General features: G+C 46.2%; 2 pseudogenes; one reads left to right on the forward strand and one right to left on the reverse strand.

Moving 5' to 3' along the window:
• Nucleotides 1-774: 774 nt before the first annotated feature.
• Nucleotides 775-1,415, reverse strand: LOC147426950 (uncharacterized; annotated as a pseudogene).
• Nucleotides 1,416-2,418: 1,003 nt separating this feature from the next.
• LOC147426951 (uncharacterized) lies at nt 2,419-4,566 on the forward strand (annotated as a pseudogene).
• Nucleotides 4,567-14,760: the final 10,194 nt, after the last annotated feature.

The raw sequence follows: 14,760 nt of genomic DNA on the forward strand, positions 1-14,760 counted from the left end.
TTTAGTATATCTGTAGCATTCTCACTAATTGATCTGCACTTTTGTAGCTTGTTCATGTTGTGGATGCTCTTTCACATGATGTAGTGGCAGAAATTTGGCAATATTTTGCATCTCAAGCTTTAATATTTCTTGCACCTGTTTTAAAGGCTTCAAATTCTTGGCCTATCCCACTTCTAGGCCATTTTTTTTGGATCTAGCTGTGTTGCAACATTAAGTCCTGAGGATCAACAATCTTTGGAGGCTGTGAAGAGACTTTGGGTTCTACTTGAACCTCAATTCATTCGGAGGCTTAGTAGGCTAGGTAAAGGTATTGTTATGGTTGAGCCATTGTTCCAAAGGCGCATTTGTTTTTTAAAAACATGAACCATTTAAGTGTTTACAGTGAGATCAAAACAATTTCTCTTTGTCTTGTAGTGCTCAACATCATCATTGTCATCATATATATGTTGCATTTGACATTCTACAAATCATTGGCATCTTTAACCAACAACAACAAAACCTTCAAGCATTAGGTCACTCACGTGTTTTGGGCCACAAAAGTGGAAGAAGTGAAACCAAAAATTTGAGAGCATGTGGAGTGGCCTTGATATAAGGAAAAGGTGGCATTGAGCTATAACACGATGATCAAATGCATGAGACAGTTGCAAGCATGCAAATAATGCTAGACTTGAGTGGTGTGAAGGCAAAAGATTGCATTGGGGATTAGGGGCTCTAAAACGGCATAGAGTATGATCTACATCTCCAACAGCTATCGACTAGCAATCTGATCATGAATCACCCGTGACAATATCTTGCATAAAGGAATAGGCCATCTGTGGCCCACATTCGAACAAGCCTCCGCTGATCCATTGAGTGCAATGCTTGTCCTTGTGCATCCCGTCTATCAAGGGCCGAAAACGACCCTAATCCTCCTGGCTTAGCCTTGCATCGGCCAAGCGCATTTCGTTGTGCTGTTATCTCAGTACCTCCACACATGCGGGTCGTATCATAACCGAATGCATCACAACATTGACTAACTTCTCGCGGGTCCCATACGACATTCTTCCCACATTTTGTCTCTCCACCTAAGTGGCCCAGAGGAGCCAGCGACCCCGCCACGGAGCCCCAGCTATAAAGCATAAACACCTGCTTTCACCTGCTTGGAAGACCTCGCAAAGCCGCCCGCTTGGAGGGCCACCATTGGTCATTGCCACAACTTGGCTCAGGGTTCTCAAAAAGAAACCAGTCATCTCACATGTCTTGAGCTTCAGTAGGCCTTGCTCAATCCCATCGAGTACCCCGCTAGGGGGCTCCTTATCAACAAACCCAGGTAGCCTTGATCGCCATCCATGGCTTCGATGGCTGCCCCGTTCAACAATGCTCCCCGTGAGCATAAGGTCCCAATACCACAACACCAGCATCACAACAAATTTGGGCTCGATCTCCCAAGACCCTCAATTACTGTCATGTTTGAAACCAAACTCGGCCCATACCATGTTACCTCTTTGCATTTTGCCTGGCTCTCTAGTTCAGGTTCCACTTGTCCGTGCCATATTGACCATCGAGGAGATCACCTGCTGTATTGCAGGACGTCTCAGCTAAAGGGACAGCCAGCCCTTTGGTTGCATCATATCTGGCCAGTCAAGCCAGGCCAGGGGGCTCAAGGTCCTCAAAAAAAATTCAGTCCAAACTTTGCTCCATGCTTGCCATTCAATGGACAGTTCTCCCGTGTATCGAGTGAGTACAATGATTACGACTAGGGCACCAGTTCCTGCTGACCGCCGCTCACCTGCCCAAACCATCTGGATAACATTCTTGGCCGTCCGCTGATTCGCGGGACGCCTCAGTCAAGGGGAGTTTGAACCCTCCAACCTCACCACATCTGATCCGTCAAACCAGGTCTGAAAACCCCAGCTCTTAATGGCCAGGATTTGTGAATACTTCACGAACGGGCACCTCGCCCCGAGTGACAAACCCGAAAACTGGTGGTTCATTACATCTTCATCGAAGTACAATTGTACGCTCGCCATAATCTGCCCCTGCCTGCCAAGGCGCATACCCATTGAGGTCAACCCCAAAGGTGTTGCCTCCAGTTCCTTTAACCCTGCATAGACCCCACTCGACGACCCTCTGCCTTTGCTAATCATAGCACTAGCATCATGCACACGCAATGGTTCTCCCGTATCCCACAGCCCCAACCTTTTTATGTTCTGGTTATACCTTTTCTGACGCGTCTCTACTTGCAACAGCTCACAAACCCCACTACAGCCAAGCCTCGGGCATCAGTCCTTCATTAGCTTTTCACTTATGCATGTCTACACTAGCTCGCATTTCCCCATCACATGAGGGGAGTGAATCGGCAGGGTCCACCTGACGCTCCTTATCATCATCCTCACTTGAGTAACCCGCAATCTTGCCACCTGGTTCGCAGGCCTCCATATGCGTTGCCTCTCGAGCAGAAGCTCATGATATTATGCATTGTATGAAAAACATTGAGAGACTTCGTTTTCCTACATGAGAAAATTTCTAAATCTTCTTGTGTATGTAACATACCGAGGGATTTGAAACGTGACATTTTCCAAGATTAAACAACTTGCTTGCTTGCTCATCCAAAAAGAAATCACATTTGGCGCAAGTTTGTTCGCATCCTTTCAAGAGCTTCGTTTCTACGCCTCGTTCTTCCTTTCCTTTTACGAGTGTGCTGCTTGTAGGATGTTTTTTACTCCCTCTTTGCTTTGCTCAACTAGTCAATGCTATGGTTAATTGGATGCTTCTTTTTCTTTTCCTCCTGCAGAGCTGCGCAGGTTCGTTGAGTCCCCTCCATGTCCTGCAGGCAAACTTTCATCGCACCTGGTGGTGTCGAGCTCTGCCGGGTCGCCCCCAAGTCTGGGCTTCGAGGATACCGCAGCTGGGAAGAGGTGTAGGCGTGCCTTGCTTCAAGGAAGCCCTGCTATCGATCCCGCTAGCAGTGCAGGTATAGCCAGCGTGCACAATCATTCTTTGTGGAACAGGCTTGACGTGTCTACGATGTTCTTCGCTACAATGCACTCTTGAGTGTTGAGTTGTGTTAAGATGGTGCTCTGCTTTTTTTTGCAGGCAAAGGATACTCTCCACTAGGGGAGGAGTGCGCACAAGCACCGTCTTCGTCTCAACAAGAACTTCCTTGCCCAGCTCACGAATTAAGCAAAGCTGCAGCCTCATTTTCTGAAGTTGGCCAATCTTCAGCTGCTCACAATGTCTTGGACAGTGGCCAGCTGCTGGACAAAGGGAAAAGCCTGTTAGTCAAGGAAACCTTGCCGCTATTCGCGATTAGCGATATAGATGAGGGTAGTAAACCTTTCTCCATAGAGGGGAAAATATTGAATTGGTATGGCACATACCGTTCCATCTCCCCTGGGCAAAAGAAAAATGCACGTTACTTCAAGTTCGACATCGTCGATGCCGATTGTATCGACACGATCACGGTCGTCGTTGTGGATCCCTTCATTGAGACCTACACCAGGGAGCTCAAGATCGGCTTGTTCATCAGGATTGATTGTCCTCTTGTGAGGGCTAAAAACCATAATGATGCTGGGTCAGCTTTGTTCTCCTTGCATGTCGGTGCGTCGACAACCATTCGACCTTGTGACCCATTCCCTGTTTCTTTAGCTTTCTATCCTGAGACCAAGATAAGCACATTTCTTGCTGATGCTGCAATTTCCGAGACTACTAGCCCACGTCCGCCCTTAGCGACACTGGCGTTTGTTGTCTTGCAAAGTCGTAATTTCCATCAGAGAATTGGCACTACATTTGGCGATTTGGTTGTTGCTGATGGCCCGACCCCAGACGACAAAGCAGTTGTATGTGTCAGAAGCATTGGCTTCAACGTTTCTTTATTTCGATATTGACAAACCTTTTGTCATATGTAGGTCAACTTTGTCAACTCTCGAAAGCATGACTATGACCAAGTCATGGCCCAGATGGCTAGGGAGGACATTGTTATGTTTGTGGCTAGGAATATTGGCCTCTTTGTTGGCAAGGTGCGCACATTGTCTGTTCTGGACGTCACAACTTTGGCCCCCGTGCGAGGATCACGCTTAAAGCAAGAATTGCCACAGCATTTCATAGACAGTGTGAGATTCTCGGCTACAATAGAGAGGTGACTTTCCATGCTTTGTACTCAACTGGATAAAGACATCTTTAGTGGTCTTTACACGTTTGTTTTTTTTGTAGGTTGTGGGGACTTTGTGATTTGTGAACTTCAATAGAGCTCTCTTGCATTCCCAGTGCTCCGTTTGTGACTCGCCGAAAGTGAAGAAAGTTGAAGGCCGACTGTGTTGTTCTCTTTGCGATAAAGATCACGTCATCAACACGACTCTTAGGCTAGAGGCACAGATCCGAAGCAGCATTGACAGACGTGTTGTGGCGGTTCAACTGTCAGGGTCTATGGTGGATCGTCTTTTGGCCTTGCCAAGGAGCTTTAAGGAGGTGTACATGGAGAGCATTCCAGAGGCGAGGGATATTTTATCGACATCTGTTGTCGAGGGTGTGTTCAAACTTGGCACAAATGGGTCTATGATATCTTTCACTCCTCTGTTGGAAACCTAGATGCTTTGAGAGCATGGATTTCCATAGCTTTTGGCCTTTCACCACGAATAACTATGCTTCCTTACCTAGATCCCTCTACAATCGATGAACTAAATTTTGGCTTGTCCATTGTATATCGAGTTTCATAAGAAAATGGTATCCTGCTTTTGAGCCTTGTTGTCATGGTGTCTCTCCATAACTCGCTCTCTACTCTTCCTTCCTCTCCATCTTTTCAACCTTCCAAAGCACTCTCTCTCTCTCTCTCTCTCTCTCTCTCTCTCTCTCTCTCTCTCTCTCTCTCTCTCTCTCTCTCTCTCTCTCTCTCTCTCTCTCTCTCTCTCTCTCTAACACACACACACAAACAAACACACAAGACGGCTGAATATTTACAATCTTTCCGTGTCTTTACAATGACTAACTTGCCCGAACACGATGTCGATACTGTTTTTTCGGCACAGTTTCCGAACAATTCAGACATCTTCCTCGCGCTACACCATCTCCAAAACTCGACAGGTGCACCGCATGACCTTAGATCAAATTTGCTCAACGACTTGTTTGAGAGCTTCTTGCTTGAAAGACGTGCTGTCCCGGGTGCATGCCTCTTCTTCCCTGCTGACAGGGCCACTAGCGCAATGACGGCCACAAAATTCTCATCTTTGTATTCAACATGCGCCAACTCACTTGCTCTTAGCCTCGACGTGTTAACGGCCTTTGCTTGCTTTGCGACCTGTAGGTTAAAAGTGTATTTGAAAAGAAATGGAAGCATGAGAACAATCATCTTGGGGATGCCATCAAAATCATTTCTTGCAAAGGGCATTTTGCTCTCCAAAACAAGCAATGGCATCACATACCTTCCCACCTTCACAACGTGCTCAAGCCGTGCACGTGTTGGATGGAAAGAAGATGAGGTGGCCACTTTGCATAGGCTATCCTTGTTGCATGAGGCTTTGCCTGATGTTGAGGTGGTCCGCATGTTCCAGGCCAAGCACCCACACACGTTGCACACAACCCAGGCCGTGAAATGCAAGCTTTCACGCCTGAAGAAAGAGAAGGGCCTGGTCACTGGTGCTCAGATACGACGCACCCATGCCAGCTTGAGCAAGCCAATTAAGAGATACAACAAAAGAATCAAGGACAAGGCCATTACACCCTGTGAAAAATGTGGACGCTTGCTATTCCGACGCCAGCTAACACGTCAGCTTCTGCATTCAGTTGTGGGATCGACTTCGAGGAAGCGAAGACGCTATGGGGATGTGTACGTCTGCAGCCAGTGCAAGAAACACTTGACAAGTGATAGCAATCACCTGTGGAGCTTGCAAGAGACATGGTTCAATCCAGCGCTTCCCTTCATGTCAGATCTTAACCCCGTAGAGGCACGCTTGGTCTCCATTAGTATCCCCTTCGCCAAGATACGTGAACTGACGTATGATGGTCAGTACGGGCTTATAGGTAGCGTTGTCAATGTGCTTGCCAACTTGGAGAAGAGCCAGACTGTGCTGCCTCGCTTCATTGAGGATGAGGCTTCTGTCCTTGTGGGAATCAAACGGAAGTTCGAATACGATAGATGTTACCTAAGCGGTGTTGTGCGACCACTGCTCACAATGCGTGCAACCACTACGTTGTTGTCCATACCACTCTACACGAGAGAAGGTGTCACCATCAACGACAAGTGGCTTGCACACCTTTCTAGTCTAAGTATGGCTCCTACGAATACCCTTGAGGCCAATGCGCATGATGTTGAGCTTGAGGATGAACAGACTGATGTCATGCTTCATGCGGTCACAAGTGCGGCAGAGGTTGTCGATTACAGTGGCAAGATTCTTCATGTTGCGCCTTGCGAGGGCAATTCACCGTTGAGCATATTCACGGACGAGTATTGCGAGGAGTTGAGCTTCCCAACTCTTTTCTTCGGGTCCCCTAGAAGATATAGAGAAGCCGCAACCAAAGATTACCAAACAATTGCAAAGTGGGAGCTCCTGAATGTCGCCAGAAGATTTGCCCTGAACATTGAGAATTTATTTTTCAAGTCTATCAAAATCATGTCACAACAAGTTGATTTCTCTGTTTGGGTGCGAATGCGCAAGGGAAAGCTAGCAGGTGCAGTGCTGACTGCAAGGCAAGTTGTAGAAGACACAAACATAGAGAGGCTTCTCAACTCAAGGTTAGGCTTCAGAGACTTCGAGGCATTGCGCACATCCCCCGACTACAAGGAAAAGATGAAAAAAAATGTCTTCGCAATGATCCGACAACTTGGACCGCCGACATTTTTTGTCACGTTCTCCTTCGCAGAGCGAAGATGGAAAGAGCTTCTTGATGCACTAGAGAAGTTAGTCCCTCTGAGCCAAGAGCCCGCGGAGAGCCTGAGCTCGTACCAACGTCGCCTCATTCGTACCGATCCCATTACAACTGCTCGTTTCTACGTCAACAGGTTCAACGCAATGAAACGGTTGTTGTGGATCGATTCCTCCATATGTGGCAAAATACGAGACTTCTTTTTCATCACGGAGTTCCAAAGTCGCGATAGCCAACATGATCATGGTTTGTTGTGGCTAGAAAATGCTCCATCACTCACAACACACTCAGATCAAGATATTGTAAAGTTTGTAGATACCCACATTAGCACAGATGGATCCATCTTGCCCAATGACCTTTCTGAAGCTTACAAGCACAAGCACAAGCATCATAAGACTTGCCTAAAGAAGAGCAAAAGTTGCCGTTTTGGATTTCCACGTTTCCCCATGCCATTCACAACTATTATCCGACAAGGAATACTTGAGTCGAACATAGCTAGACAAGGTAAGCTTTACTTGCAACGAGTCAAAAGACAACTCAGCCAAATTGATTTACAAAATGCCCCTACATTTGAAGAATGGCTAGAACAAGTACAACCCTCCATGGAACAGTACTTGCTTGCATTGCAAGCAACTATCTCGGGACCCACTATTTTCCTCAAGCGCAAACCAAGAGATATATTCACAAACAACTTCAACAAGTCAATAGCTTCGCTTTGGAATGCAAACACAGATATACAGTTCGTGCTAAACGCACATGGAGCTGCAAGCTACTGCACCTCATACATGACAAAAATGGACAATACATTAATAGAAGCAATCAAGTCACAGGTTGATCACTGTGTCGCAAACAATGCAATAACATTGGAGAGACTACGAAAAGTTGGTACCACAATCCTTAACACACAGCAGATTAGTTCACAGCAAGCTGCTTACATATGTCTCTCACTTCCATTGCATAGCTCCTCTAGAGAATTCATATACATAAATACTAATCCACCTGAAGAGCGTGCTCTTGTTCTCAAAAAAAAGAATGCCTTGCAAAAAATGCACCCCGACACGACAGAAATCTTCTCTGCCTCCATCATTGACAAATATGCCTCCAGACCACACTCTTTCTTTGCTATGTGCTTGGCCCAGTTCGCTTCCACAACCAAAAATCCCTCCAGGCCTGACACGTTGTTGTGGAGGGCACGCATCATACGCTACATTAGATACAATAAAGCCAAAGACCCTGACAACCACTACAGAGAACAATGCCTTTTCTTCTTGCCGTGGTCAAGCAATGAGAATGAGCACCTACCCGAAGGTTCTTCTTGGATCGATGTCTAAACTTCGAACATTGAGACAGTGAAAAACAATGAATCACAGTTCGTTGTCGAACCAGCTTCGCTCGACAGATTCGCAACAGCCATCACAACCTCACGCAGCACGAGAAGTGTAAGCTCCTTGAACGATTCCGACAATGCCAACGTGATGATCAACACCCCATCAAAGCAACCGATGAAGAAACCATTTGCTTTGCATTTTTCCAAACATATTGGCATGACCAATGAGGATTTCCACGCATCAATAAAGAAGCTAAACCCACAACAACGATTCATCCTCGATGATGTCATGCTCAGAAAACACATAGCGTCGTCAAAAAAGATACATCTCTTCCTCACAGGTGGAGCAGGCACTGGAAAAAACATTCACGTTGCTCTTGCTAGTCGAAGCCCTCATTTGTTTCTACACACATAAGTCGGGCCACAATCCTGACTTTCCTAAGGCACTCCTGATGGCATATATAGGCAAGGCAACATTCAACATTGGTGGTACAACTATACACTCAGCTTTACATTTGCCTTTGATAACTACGGCACACACAAGCCTCGGAGCAGAAAAGCTAGATGCATTGTCCTTACTTTATCAAGACTTGGAGCTTGTAGTATTTGATGAAGTCTCCTTGATAGGATCAAGTGTCTTCTCATTGGCTGACTCACGTCTTCGTGCCATCAAGAGAAAACATGACCAACCTTTTGGTGGCCTTGATGTCATACTTTGTGGTGACCTCTGCCAAGCTAGCCCAGTCAAAGACTCTTGGATATTCACAAGCAAGCAGCCTCTTCTAGAGGCGATTGCACCTTCGTACTGGCATGAATTCCCTAAGTGCTACGAACTAACGATGACAATGAGACAAACCGATGGACAGTTTATAGAGGTGCTTAACCGAATGAGAATTGGCTCGCACACCAGCAGCGACCTTGCATACATTAACAACTCCTTCCACAGAGAGTTGCCTGCTGACATAACCATATCACACCTATTCTACTCTAACAAGGTAAAGGATGAACACAATGAAAAGGTATTCGCACAATTTCCCGGTGAGCCACACATATTCAAAGCGATTGACAAGCGTGCCGGTTCTTGCAGCAAAACAATACCAATTCCATTGGATGCCAGACAAACTGCAGGTCTCCAAGCAACATTGTGTCTGAAGCCAGGCCTAGTAGTCGAGCTATGCACTGGAAATCTGGACATTCTCGACGGCCTCGTGAACGGTGCAGAAGGCGTCTACAAGCTTTGCACTACATTCTCCGACACGACATGCCTTTGGATTCATTTCACCAACCCTAGCATAGGGCAAAAACAAAGATATGACCACCGTCATCTTCGCAACCCACTCACATTGCCTGGTTGGACGCCAATTCTCCGCATCGCACGTGAATTCCAAATTGGCAAGAACTACTTCAACACCCTCACACGCAAGCAATTCCCGGTTCAGCCCGCCGCGGCCCGCACAATTTACCGATCACAAGGGCTTACACTCAACACACTGGCTTTCAACCCCAAAGGAATTAGGTCTCACGGCCTCACATACACTGCTCTCACACGGATTCGTGACACTGCAAATCTATATTTGATAGAGAGCTTGCTACCCTGCAACATTCACACAGACACATCTGTCCTCAAAGAGCTCCACAGGTTGAGAACAGAAGCAGCTTACTCCCCCATCCAAAAGCAGCTACATCTCCACCAAGATACACATTACATTGTGCAATCACTGAACGTCATCTCCCTTGGAAAGCATGCAAACGATATCATCCACGACAAAAGCCTGATGGCCTCCGACATTCTCTACCTGCAAGAGACTCGACAACATGCGACAACCATTCGAGGATTCCACAGCATATCCTCAACACAACTACACGGCATCTCCATTCTCCATAAAAACAACCTAGTACCTACACAAATACACATATGCATAAATCAAATGCTTGAAATGATCCATGCAACTTTCCACTGTGCCACCAAGTGCCTGGCGACAGTCATTTCACTCTACAGGGCACCGAAATCATCACTCCCACGATTCCTGCATAGCATCTCCAATCTTCTTGATTCAACCCGCACCATGCGACCACTAATCCTAATGGGAGATTTCAACATTAACGCACTTGAGGAAACCAACACATATAGAACCCTTTCCAACCTCATTCTCCAGCACGATCTCCACCAATTGATATACACCACCCAACCACAATGCACAACTCTATGCTAGACCACGTATGGGTTAGCAATGACCTGCCCCAAACCATGTCTGGCACTAACTACAACTACTGGTCCGATCACTCCACTACATACCTCCTCATCGCTAAAAACCAACCTTCCCTTGCTTCCTGCTGGCCATTGTGAGTTCTCACCTTGTTTTTTTCGCGTTGAGGTGTGTGGGTGTGGGTGTGGGTGTGGCTTCGAACTTAGAAGGTTATGAAGTGTGGGTTTGGTTGCTATGGTCACACAAGGATAACTAAGCCTAGACAGAGCATCAAATGAATAACTATAAGCTTCTTGCATGGTCACGCTAGGCTTAGTATTCATTCATTCTCCCAACTAAGGCTATGGTCACACGAGTTGCGTCCGTTCTCTCTCTCTCTCTCTCTCTCTCTCTCTGTCTCTCTCTCTCTCTCTCTCTCTCTCTCTCTCTCTCTCTCTCTCTCTCTCTCTCTCTCTCTCTCTCTCTCTCTCTCTCTCTCTCTCTCTCTCTCTCTCTCTCTCTCTCTCTCTCTCTGTTGCCTCTCGTCATCCTCTGAGGGTTTGTACCTGCCATGGTCATAACTGGTCGAGGCTGACGAAAAACTAAGCCTCGCGTGACCATGCCCTAAGCCATGCCAAAATCGGCATACTTACGAAGGTGGGCATAATTATTCATTTAATGCTCCTTTTTGCGTGTTACCCAGAATGAAGCTTTTAGTTATATATACAAATAACTGATAACTAAGCCTCGCGTGATCGTTGCCTTAGAAGGTTATGAATGGTTGATCTTCCTTCCTTAAGATCCTCACAAAACCTTGCCCATTGTAGATCCCACCGCTCAGGGTTCATTTAAGACCTCATAGCACAGAGTGTCGTGGTCAATGCTCAAAGCAGAAAAAGAAAAAAAGAAAATTGAAGAGGTTTTATGAAGATGCTTCTCATGATAGAACCAAATTTTAGGTTTCCACTATAAACTTTCAATTACCATAAAATCATCATGGAGAGCATCCATCTTGTCACACATCGACAAGCTACTAATAAATCAAAGCTTATATGCTATCTAGAATGGGGCAAGGATTTTGGCTTCCTCCCCCTGAACGTGGCGTGATTTCCTTCATCCGGCAGTGACCCTTGTAATTCTGACAGTGTGGCCTGCAGCTGAGTGCGCTGAGAGAGAGAGAGAGGGAGGGAGAGGCGGCCGAAGGGGGAGAGGTGAAGCCTTGCCACATGTCTCCATTTCCAACCTTCTGCATTTGAGTGGAGCTTGGGTGGGGTTTCCCATCAAGTGGGGAGCATATTGTGAGAGGGTGGCCGTCCCAAGTTGAAAGGTGAGAAGGTGGCGTCCCAAGTTTCGAGCAGCCCTCCCCTGCACATTTCAAGCCGCCAAGCCCTACTGTCGCATTCTCCTCTATTATGACTATCCTCATCAGGATTTTGGATTTTAAAGGGAAGATGTCTTCTTCTATTTGCAACAAGATTCACCTTTAAAACTTGAGCCGAGAGGAGAGAGAGAGAGAGAGAGAGAGAGAGAGAGAGAGAGAGAGAGAGAGAGAGAGAGAGAGAGAGAGAGAGAGAGAGAGAGAAAGCACTCAGCTGGTGATCGAGGGTGCCCCGCGTGAAGGAATCTCTTTGTTGCTCACTTTCTGCACTATTTATTGTGGGTGCTCTGCCCAGGTTTGAGAGAGAGAATCAGAAAGAGGGAGGTGCTCTTGTTGTCTAAGACACTCAACTTGCTTACATGGTATATTGATGCATGCGTGCATTCTTTACATGCCATGCGTGCATTCGTGTCATCGACATGCTGAGAGGGTTAGTTATTGTGAGCCAAACACCCAATTGGTGCCCAATCAAGCTATGAGCCTCTGCATTGTTGTCGTCCTATATCTCTCATGATTCCTCCTCAATACAGGGCAGTCGGAGCCTGCACCTCACAGGTTTTTGCCACCAATCATTGATAGGCAGCAGTTGTGGCAACCTAATTGTAAGCCGGTTCTAGTTGGCGACGCGGTGAGCATATCCACCCTCCACTAATTATTATAGTCAGATGCTACAAACTCCAGCGCAGAACATCTCTGCCAACGCTGCAGATGCATCTTCGATGTCGCAAAATGATAACATTGTAAGGCCATGTTCTCCTGCCCCTCATTATGAGGCAATGTAAATATACCTTTATAGTCGCACTTTTACAATAAACAGGGTACCATCTGATCCAGATCCTCACTATACATAAAATGTACATTCACTTGCATTAGGACAGTACAACAACCACTGTTGGGGTATAAAGCCCAATGTGGTCGCCCAGGTAAGTGGGCGGGCCGCCAGGTATGTACACATATTCTTTTGTTAAAGCCTAATAAGAACTCACTATGCTCTACACATTACAGTAGAGCGAGTTCACCATATCATCGTGCTCTTCTTCTCGCACTCTCTCTCGCGTCGCACGTCCGCTCGTACTCCTTCAACTGGTATCAGAGCTCAGATCGAGGCTCGGGGCAGCATTTGCAGGTAGCCAAAGTCACCTGCTCAGATTGGAGTGAGATTTGACAAGCGAAGACACGTCCCCAAATCCTGTGGGAGAACCCAAAGGGCTTGGTGTTCTCAGAATTTCATTATGAGGTCATCTCCGCCACCATTCGGCTTCGACAAAGTTTTGCGCAATGCCATTTTCGACTATGTGGTCTCGGCGGGTGCAGATCCGACTCTGCGAATTTGGGGTTTCGGCCTACGACTGCAAGTGCTGAGGATATCTGCACTTCTAGAGTGCTGATTTGTGGCTGTCTACACAACGAAGGACGGCTCACAGTTCTTGGAGGCGTGTCACATATGACACGGGCGCACCTACACACAGACTGTAGGCGACATCCACTAGTTCATCAGGTAGCTTGTGTTCGCTGATTGATATTCCAGATTTCATCCTGACATTGCAGGTACTTCCACATGGGATGTATTGTCATAGATGATGTATGTCTGTTGAGGGTTTGCTGGCTGTGAGTCACGCACCAAACAACCGTCGCAGCGGTTACAGCATACAGTGGGAAATTTGTGGATGTATGACTTTGTGGGAAGTCTATGTCCTGTCAGATTTACTGCAGCCTTTGTTGAGGGTCGAGTGAGGTTTTATTGAGCTAGGGGATTCTCGAATGTTGAGATCCTTTTGGTGATATAGGTCTTGGAGCGATCCCTCGAGCACCCTTGGATAGGCAGCTAGGATGTATTGACTGTGAGTTCGACAGTTGGGATTGCATCTTTGCTTTACTGCCGTTGAGGCATTGTCGCAGTCTATGCTTACATGAATGTGACAGGACAGTGAGAGACAGTACAAGTGCAGGACAGGTTTACCCACAGCTTAGAGTGTTAGAGAGACATTGGTTTTTTGAGCTGTTTTTGGTTTGTTTTTGAGTACACCATAGCCATTTTACAAAGGAGACTCTGCCAAAATTTCTACAGAATCTGAAGATTTCTTGGTTCATTTGACAAGTTGATATTGGTTCAGAGGTCAGTTTACAAGTGAAACTCTGCCGAATTTTTCCCAGGAAAGTAAACTACTGTGAAGCCTAGTTATGGCTGGATCACAGGACACTGCTCTTAACAATATTAAGAAGCTGGATGGAACCAATTTCCCTTTGTGGAAGAAGCAGATTTGGCACATGTTGGTACAAAAGAAGCAGATAAAACCTATAAAGCTCAAGGGGATAAAACAGAAGATATGGACGAAGATGAATGGAGCGAAATGGATGAATTGGCACTTTCTACCATTATGCTGACTTTGGTAGAAAGCGTTTACTTCAATGTAGTAGACGAGATGTCGGCTTATGAAGCATGGACAAAGCTGAGTGATCTTTATGAGAAGCAGAGTGCAGCTTCACAGGTATACTGGCTTAAGAAGCTTGTTGACTTGAAGTTGAAAGAAGGGACACCTATGTCCAATCATCTGAATGAATTCAACACCATCTATAGTCACTTGTTAGCTCAAGGTGTTAAGTTTGATGAACCTGTTAGAGCTATGTTCCTGTTGATCACATTACCGGAAAGTTGGGACACTTTTCGCACAACTTTGAGTAATTTTGCACCTCCAGATGGTTTGACCATAGCAGGTGTAGAAGGCAGTCTGCTTACTGAAGAAACCAACAGAAATACAATGGACAAAGGCAAAGGAACAACCTTAGTTGTCAGGGGAAGGACCAAAGAAAAGGACAAAGGTGGAAAGAGGAATCAATCTCATAGCAAGTCCCGCAGTGCTAAAGGCAAGAGTGACATAGAATGCTACCATTGTGGCAAGAAGGGTCACATGAAAAGAGACTGCAGAGAATGGAAAGCAGAAAAAGGCAAAGAGAAAGCTGAAGACCATGGTGAGAAGAACAAGTCCTCAATGAAGATTCAAGAAATAAATGTGACAAACACTGTTGCAGAG

Source organism: Adiantum capillus-veneris, chromosome 24 (assembly GCF_014529385.1).
Source record: "Adiantum capillus-veneris isolate H3 chromosome 24, ASM1452938v2, whole genome shotgun sequence".
In the NCBI taxonomy this organism is placed as follows: Eukaryota; Viridiplantae; Streptophyta; class Polypodiopsida; order Polypodiales; family Pteridaceae; genus Adiantum; species Adiantum capillus-veneris.